We start from the raw sequence: 9,876 nt of genomic DNA on the forward strand, positions 1-9,876 counted from the left end.
GAAAGACACAATGGCGCGCGCCGGGTAACCGCAGGGTGACAGACGGGCTGCGCGCGGACACTGTCTCCACATGTAATGACGCAGCAGAGCTTCTGTATCGCGTGACGTTTCATTAGCTTTTTAATAACGTATTGACATCCTTTCTGAAAGTCAAACACATTCCATGTAGATATATATAGCCTATATGAAGAAATTAAACATACGTTTTAGTTGTACACTAAAATATACAATGTTATTATATGCAAACACTGACTGGACAAAGAAAGTTACCAAGAAACTAAAACTGTATCAGAAATCATTTCTTTTTAGCAGTTGGAATTTCTTCAGACGTCAGTATAATGGACAGAGGGGGAGAGAGAGAGAGGGAAAGAGATAAGATCAGACAGAGAGCTGTTGTATTGCAGACAGTCTGCGTGGCTGCAGGGCACTGAAGAGGAAGATAATGACGACGATGATGATGATGGGCCGCTATTGTTCATGGATTCCCCACTGGCGCCGCGTGAGCTCACGAAGATCTGCTGGCGTCACACATTCTCATCTCAACACGAGGACTGCGCACTTTCTTTTAAAATAAATAAATAACTTGGATACATTTTTCATTGATGCATTTATTTATTTTCATGTTTTCCTCCTTTTGTTCCCTTCAAATGTTTAACTATGTAACTGGAGATTAATATTTACTGTTGGCTATTATTTCTAAATTTGATGTAATTTAGTATATTCTTCCTGAATTTTTTCTTTCCCTGATTTTTGTTTCAGCTGTAGAGATGCTGTTAGACGTGATTTATGGCCTGATATTTTAGTGCCACATCTGTTACCCACAAGCATCATCAAATATATGTACAACCCCTTAGTCAGAAGAGTAAAAATACATTTCAGAAAATATTATATTTTTGTTGTCTTGATGTTGCTCTTAGTGCAAAATACTCTTTGAAATTAGCATCTGCTGGATAAATGCAAATGTAAAGCTAATATGCAGTCATAAATTATGTTCATATCAAACAGATTAACTGCAACAAATCTATGAGTTTCAGAAAAGTACTGCTGTTTCACACAAAGACAGATCAATGGACTGCTGCCAGTTTAGACATTGAGCTGAATATGACGAGACCAGAGGAAGTCCAAACTATTGATGAGGTCAGAGGTCACACTGGTGTGTCGGTGAAATTAAACCTGACCATGTTGAGAGATGTTTAAGTGGATCTCCTCTGGACTCTGACAAACAGCAGGTCTCTTTAATTTCATGTCAATATATATATATATATTCATTCTTAAAATTGTAATGAGAATGCTTACAGCAGGGATTTTCAAACTTTATGACGCCAAGGACCCCCAAACATAATGAATGTTTTTGTGAGGGACCCCCTACCTAAAATATGTATCAAATTATATATATCTTTATGCATAAAAACAGAATTGGCTACACTTTGAGTAATGCTGGATGTATGAACCTGAAGAAAAAAATAATTAAAATTTATTTGTACTGCAGCAAATTTGACAAAAAACCTAAAAAAGAATTTCACTTTACAAACTCCAGCAAGTGTGTGATAAAGGAAAGTGTAGCCGAATATTTATAGAAGATATAAATCAATTATAAACAATTCTGGAATGTTTGAAGCAAGAAATGAGAGATAAACAACTAATAAATACTAGTGCTGGGAAAAGATTAATCGCGATTAATCGCAAACAAAATAAAAGTGATGTATAATTATGTATATATAAATACACACACATTCATGTATGTATTTAAGAAACATTTACATGTGTGTGTGTATATATTTTATATATATTTAATTTTATATATTCTATTTTATATATAATTTAAAAATATATATATATAAATAATAAAATAAAAAATGAATATATGTATGTGTGTGTGGTTAAATATGCATACTGATTACACACTCATATATTATGCAAAAAAATCACTTTTATTTTGTATGCGATTAATCGCTATTAATCTTTTCCCAGCACTAATAAATACATTAGAATTTTTTTTCTCTTTGAAGTTTTTTGGGGACTCTCATGGAGACCCACTGTGGATCTCTGAACACCAGGTTAAAACCAGTTTAAAAAAAAATGAAGGCACTATTAACCGATTAAAAATGTCAGATTTTCAAACAATATAAAAACAGTTTTTGCAATGTAAAAGGATTTAAGGGATTGTTTACTCACCACCAAGCTATGTCAAACTTGTTTGACTTTCTTCTGTGAAACACAAAATGAAAATTGGTTCATTAATTTTTATCAATATTTCTTAACTTTGAGATGTAACTGTAAATGAAGACAGCTTGCAAAGGAAACCTTTCATCTGTGATCTGTTGTGATGAATCAAAGACACAAACATCATTAAATGAAAGTCATTTTGTATCTTTGTACAGATTCAGTAAAGAGTTTTTGTGTAGTGTAAATGATAAACATGTTAAAGTCAACAGAGAATCAGAGCAGCACTTTCATCTTTCAAAGCAAACTATGGGTCTGTATGCTATTATCTCATATAATTACACTTCTCTATATGAGCTTCAGTAAGCTAATAGAGCTGCTATAAAAACCATCACATCCCCAACCCTACATGACCTTTCTAAAGATATAAAGAGCAGGGTGAAAGAGAGAAAGGGCGAGAGAGAGAGGAAACATAATCAAAGGTAGAGAATGATGGCAAAAAAAAGATTATTAAAGACACAAAAATACACGGCTGATGTTTCTTCTTTTCTTTTAAAAACAAAATGGGATGTTAAGCAGCTCATCTGACCTGCTGCTTCTGTACAGCTGTGTGAAAAACTGTAAGTACTTTAAAAAAACTTGGTATACAGCAACAAACTTCTGCTACAAAATGAATAAACCGCTTCATTGGCGAGGTTTGATAGACAGCCTGGCATGCTTTAAAAGGGAAGCGTGCTAACAACAGAGAAGTACACGCTGCAGTCAATGTCATCATGTCTAGTACTCAACACAAGACTTAAACGCCCTCTCGTCACCCGTCGCCCCAGATGGGACACCATATGTTGAGCTCTGTCTGCAGGCTGAATCTCTCTGTCAATGCAAGACATCGTAAAGACGAAACTTCTGAGAGTCAGTTGACCTCTAGACCTCAGTTTTATGAGTCTTATATGGCATTGAATTGCTCTGTAAAACTTTAGGCCGTTCACTCGAAAGAGTTCAGAAAGATCTCACGACTGCTCAGTGATGCATTTAAACAAGATGCGCTGTTAGATAAAAAAAGTAAAATCTTAAAGATGAAAAGATTTAGTAAATGCAATGGTTTGAACCACGTGAGTCGGTCACAGTTAAAGTCTCAGGCCTGTTTCTATCAAGTCACAGATGGCAATCGAGGAATGTCAGTGCAAATCCAATTAGGAATGTTAAGGGTTTTATATACTTACTTTTTAGAGATGAGAAAACACTGCTTATGTTTTGTTGTTAATGTCAACGGCTTTGTGTGCAAGTCACTTGAAATAAGCAAGATGATAAGGGAAAGTATTTGTGTACAGGTTAAAATGTGCCATCATTCTCAAAATCTATCTGAATAAGGTGTAAAAGGAAAAACTGGTTATTTTTTTGTTTTGGGTCAATACTTGATTTCTAAAGTAGAGATCTGCCCATGCAAAACACTTCACTGCAGTGCTGGAGAGTTATAAATGGTTGCTATGCTGTTGCTAAGGTGTTCTTGGAGATTCATGGGTGTTAACTTATAAAAAGAGACCAATTCTCAGATACGTCTAAGAGTCTTGTTTTATCGTCCATCAAAGATCTTAGGTTGGATGATCTGGAAAAGTTTTAAACACAGACAGTAATATGATGCTTCTCCAAACAAACAGCACTAAACATTAAACTCAGTGCTTGAATTAATAACTGTTCTCTGAAGATGAGGCTGTCTGATGGTACTTTTAATAAAGCTTCTTTGTGAAACATCACAAAATGCCAATAGCATCATTGTCGCCATGGTAATGACCCAGCCGTGTCGACACAAGTGAAGTGGGTGGAGATTATAGACTGACCCAGACGCATGACCTGCTGTCTGCTGTCTCCAACGCATGTGCCCGGAATTACCCAGACACACAGAGATATCCAGAGACATCCTCAGAGGCATGCATTGCAGAGACACAAAGAGATACGCAGACAAATCACAGAGACATCAAGAGTCTCATGGAAAAACACAGAGATATCCAGAAACATGCAGACACTCAAGAGACATGCAGAGACATATAGAGACATGCAAAGACTCAGAGAGACATGCAGATACTTATAGATACATGCAAAGACACACAGAGATATTCAGAGACATGCAGATACTCATAGAGACATGCAAAGACACAGATATATATTCAGAGACATGCAGAGACACACAGAGATATTCAGGAACATGCAGAGACACATAGAGACATGCAAAGACTCAGAGAGACATGCAGATACTTATAGATACATGCAAAGACACACAGAGATTTTCAGAGACATGCAGATACTCATAGAGACATGCAAAGACACAGATATATATTCAGAGACATGCAGAGACACACAGAGATATTCAGGAACATGCAGAGACACATAGAGACATGCAAAGACTCAGAGAGACATGCAGATACTTATAGATACATGCAAAGACACACAGAGATTTTCAGAAACATGCAGATACTCATAGAGACATGCAAAGACACAGATATATTCAAAGACATGCAGAGACACATAGAGACATACAAAGACGCACAGATATCCAGAGAAACGCAGAGACACACAGAGACACGCCGGGACTAAAACATGCATTAACTATTCATGTATGTCTGGTATGGTTTATATGTAGTCTGACCGTATTCATGTGTTCTTGTTGCAATATACAGTATAGCCAAAATACGGTGAGGAAAATAAGTATTTTTGGACATCCTGCTATTTTGCAAGTTCTCCTTAGAAATCATGGAGGGGTCTGAAATTGTCATCGTAGGTGCATGTCAACTGTGAGAGACATTATAAAAAACAGAATTCACAATGTATGATTTTTTAAACTATATATTTGTATGATACAGCTGCAAATAAGTATTTGAACACCTCAGCTAGAATTTTGACCCTCAAAGACCTGTTAGTCTGCCTTTAAAATGTCCACCTCCACTCCATTTATAATCATAAATTAGATGCACCTGTTAGCTGCATAAAGACACCTGTCCACCCCATACAATCAGTAAGAATCCAACTACTAACATGGCCAAGACCAAAGAGCTGTCCAAAGACACTAGAGACAAAACTGTACACCTCCACAAGACTAGAAAGGGCTACGGGGAAATTGGTAAGCAGCTTGGTGAAAAAACGTCCACTGTTGGAGCAATTATTAGAAAATGGAAGAAGCTAAACATGACTGTCAATCTCCCTCGGACTGGGGCTCCATGCAAGATCCCACCTCGTGGGGTCTCAATGATCCTATGAAAGGTGAGAAATCAGCCCAGAACTTCACGGGAGGAGCTGATCAATGACTTGAAAAGAGCTGGGACCACCGTTTCCATGGTTACTGTTGGTAATACACTAAAACGTCATGGTTTGAAATCACGCATGGCACGGAAGGTTCCCCTGCTTAAACCAGCACATGTCCAGACCCGTCTTAAGTTTGCAAATGACCATTTGGATGATGCAGAGGAGTCATGGGAGAAAGTCATGTGGTCAGATGAGACCCAAATAGAACTTTTTGGTCATAATTTCACTAAAAGTGTTCGGAGGAAGAAGAATGATGAGTACCGTCCCAAGAACACCACCCCTTCTGTGAACCATGGGGGTGGTAGCATCATGCTTTGGGGGTGTTTTTCTGCACATGGGACACGGGGACTGCACTGTATTAAGGAGAGGATGACCAGGGCCATGAATTGCAAGATTTTGGGGAACAACCTCCTTCCCTCAGTTAGAGCTTTGAAGATGGGTCGAGGCTGGGTCTTCCAACATGACAATGACCCGAAGCACAAAGCCAGGATAACCAAGGAGTGGCTCTGTAAGAAGCATATCAAGGTTCTGGGGGGTCTCCAGACCTAAACCCAATAGAGAATCTTTGGAGGGAGTTCAAACTGCGTGTTTCTCAGTGACAGGCCAGAAACCTGACTGATCTAGAGAAGATTTGTGTGGAGGAGTGGACCAAAATCCCTCCTGCAGTGTGTGCAAACCTGGTGGAAAAAACTGCAGGAAACGTTTGACCTCTGTAATTGCAAACAAAGGTTGCTGTGCCAAATATTAACATTGACTTTCTCAGGTGTTCATACTTATTTGCAGCTGTATCATACAAATAAATAGTTTAAAAAATCATATATTGTGATTTCTGGATTTTTTTAGATTATGTCTCTCACAGTGGACATACACCTACGATGACAATTTCAGACCCCTCCATGATTTCTAAGAGGGAGAACTTGCAAAATAGCAGGGTGTTCAAATACTTATTTTCCTCTCTGTACATGTAAATAAATGCATATAAAAACATTATTTTTTATAAAATATTTTGGCAGAAATGTTGCTGGTAATAGACAAAATGAAACAAAATTGAGGCGGATCAATAAAATCGTCTCTTAATTTTCCGATAAAAAAAGAATGACCATGCAAATTACAAATAAATACATCATGACAAATGCAGCCTGTGCAAAAAAAGAAAAAGCCATCTTCTGGTTTCTTGTGAGCAACGCTGACTGCTAATGAAAATTCATCTTATTAATGAAGAAGATGCCACAGTCTGCTGGAAATATAATACCCACAATCCCACAGTGCATTTATCTACCGCTGTCACCTGAAAGACAGAGCCAGGAATAGAGAAGGTGACCTCACAGGTAACAAAAATAATGTTACTGCGGTAAAAACCTCTGAAAGAGAACACAAGCAGATAGGAACATTACATGCATCACTGTATGAATACACACATAGCTGTTTTAGATTTAGGGTTTGGATATTAAAACGAGTGCCATAAACATCAGCATCTAATAAACAAACCTAAATAAAAAGAATTGAAAATGAAAAGACATTAAACACACACTTCTGACACTGTGAACTAACATGAGCTTTTACAGATTTTTTTCTCTAATGGAAAATTTTCTTTCTCCGTGACCTATAATTACAGTAAATGTCGACTTCCTGTACATTCCTGCAGTGGAACATTAGAACCTCAGGAGAGGAACCAGCAGGACTAAAAGTCCTCTTAGCTTTTATCTTTTAAATGGCTCATTTGAATGGCAACAGAAGGATAAACAAATAAAACAAACCTTTAAGCAAGAGTCGTTAATGTAATGCTTTATATTCAATCAGAAGAGAAAACATTCACGCATGTAAATGCACAATTTGAGTCATGAATGTCGTTTCCTTTAAGAGAAATGCTGTATATTTTTAATGCATGTTATGATATTTGTAACTTTTACATTCACAGATTTTCAAGCTCCAATTTTGGGGGGGGGTCTTTAAGGTTCATAGAAACCATTCTGGACTTTATTTCAACACCTATTGCCAAGCACACACAATGACACAAAAACAATAACTTCTGCTGTTGTAAAAATAATGTATTTGCATATATGGTCATTTATAGCTGAGCATTTTAGGCAAATTCTCATGCAAAATAAGCATCAAAGGTGCCGTTTTTCCTGTGTTTTCGAAGCTTTGATTGTGTTTACGGTGCGCAATATAACGTGTTCATGTTTCCTGTGCGAAAAAACAATTTTTTTTTACATAAAATTAACTTTTCTATATACTGCTAAAAAAAACAGGCTGATGTCTTTTCTTGTTCTATGAAGTCCCTCCTTTAGAAATGCGTAACAAGTTCTGATCGTGTATCTGGTCCAGTGTGTTGTGATCATAGACTGTCAAAAAGATGGACGACGCGATGCCGCTGTAACTGAACGTAAAATGTACGACGATGGGCGCTGACACGTTAGGTAAAAATGTCAGTTTGGAGCCAAGGCATGCGCAAAAGGAATCGTCCGTGGATCCCAAAGGCGGAGCCGCAGTATCAAACTTCTGCCCAAACACCCGCACACCCAATTAAACCACACCCCTTGAACGTCTTATTTGACTGGCTTGCTAAAATAAGGTAAGTTATACAACTCATTTTGTCGGTGTGAAAGAACACAGAAATCAAAAATTAATAGTTAGTTATATCTTTAATCTTACCTCGAAGCTTTGACAGTCCGCTCAGAGAAGCTGTCAATCATAACGACACGCCCCCTTTCTACAGCATCAAATTTCTAGCTAAAATGAAACTTATCACAAAAATGAACAATTTAACATATTTTAGCATGATAACGACTACCTTAAAGGATCAAAACCATCTTTTGGAAAATTTTATTAGACGTGTAGTTTATTTTTTCATTTTGACCCGAATCCCGTTTGTTTACATGGAGAAGGCGGGGTTTATGACTTGTACTGCAGCCAGCCACCAGGGGGCGATCAAAGAGCCAGCAGCTTCAGTTTTCAGGATGTATGAGGCACACCCGGTTGCGATTCAACGACAGCAACTAAGCGCATAGACATTATATACATAGACACCTCATAACGTGCTGGAACGTAATCCAGCGTTGCTGCCATATTGGTTGGTTCTCCACCACCAATATGAGTCAATCGGAGTAATCGGAGAGCGAGCAACTATGCCTGTATTTTGTGCACATAACCAGCGCAGTATTGATACCAGATCGAATGGGATTACCTTTCACAAGATCAAACAATATTTTTTTTTCCATTTATAATCAGTCCCTCCAAAAAAAAAACGCAATTATGCGATCGCATGATTTAACGCATAATCAGCCAAAGTCCGCATATTTATGCGGGGGGCGCATTTTTTCAAATACGCCGCACTTTCGCACATAAATTTCAGATTTCCAGGTGCAAAATAGGCGGGGCTTGCATGATTTCAAAATCCCCGCATTTTTGCAGCAAAAATCACATATATCTTAGCAGAAAGTTGAAAAATGTTGCATTTACCTCGTGATTATGTGACGTGATTATGTGACGTGAACATCATTGAAAAGCTGCAAAAGCTGCAAAGTTTTTGCAAGTTTCCGCAATTTCATAGAATAAAATTGCATAAATATCCTGCATATTCCATCGCATTTTTTTAAGAAAATGTGCCGCAAGATCAAGGATTTTTGCCCACAACAACACAAAAAATAGCGTTTTTCTGGAAGGACTGTATAATAATACATAATCATTAAAAAAAACCTGGTAAAAAATTCGGGGAGTTATGATTATTGTAGTTGGGGATACACATTCCCCAGTAGAAATAAATGCAGGGGGGGCGCATTGGGGACCCATCCAAGATGGCGGACGTGCCGATACGTCAGCTCCAAGAGGCAGGGTTTTGTGACTGCACTTCCGAGGATGCGCTAATTCATAATAAGTGTTCGGATTGTCACGTGTGTGGTTCCCTTTTCCAAAATATGTGTCATGCGTATGGAGAGATCCTGTGTGCATCACGTGTTTTGTCAAAATAAGTGTGCCTGCTGGAGACGTGTCAAAACCGTTTATGATCAAAGAGACGCTCACGTTCCCTAAATACACGCAACACCCTCCCTTAACAGTAAACTCTGATTACGCATGAGATTGTGCGATTATCTGGCACACACGAGCGTCTCCTGTCAAGTTCAAGTTCAAGGCAGCAGTCACTTATTTTGGCATGACACGTGATGCACACATGATCTCATAAAGCGCAGAACACATATTTTGAAATGACGAACCACACACATGACAAGCTACATACATGTTGTGACAAACTTCGCATCGTGCGCTTCAAAAAAAATAAGTGACCAGCTGTCACTGGTGTCTACGTATATAATGTCTATAAAACTAAAGTTTGAGAAATGGGGTCAAGAAAAACAGCACCTTTAACCTTTAAATTTCTTTGTTAAAGTTCCCTACCAAGAACCACACGAATGTCCAAAA

The sequence above is a fragment of the Paramisgurnus dabryanus genome, chromosome 18 (genome assembly GCF_030506205.2).
Source record: "Paramisgurnus dabryanus chromosome 18, PD_genome_1.1, whole genome shotgun sequence".
Classification (NCBI taxonomy): Eukaryota; Metazoa; Chordata; class Actinopteri; order Cypriniformes; family Cobitidae; genus Paramisgurnus; species Paramisgurnus dabryanus.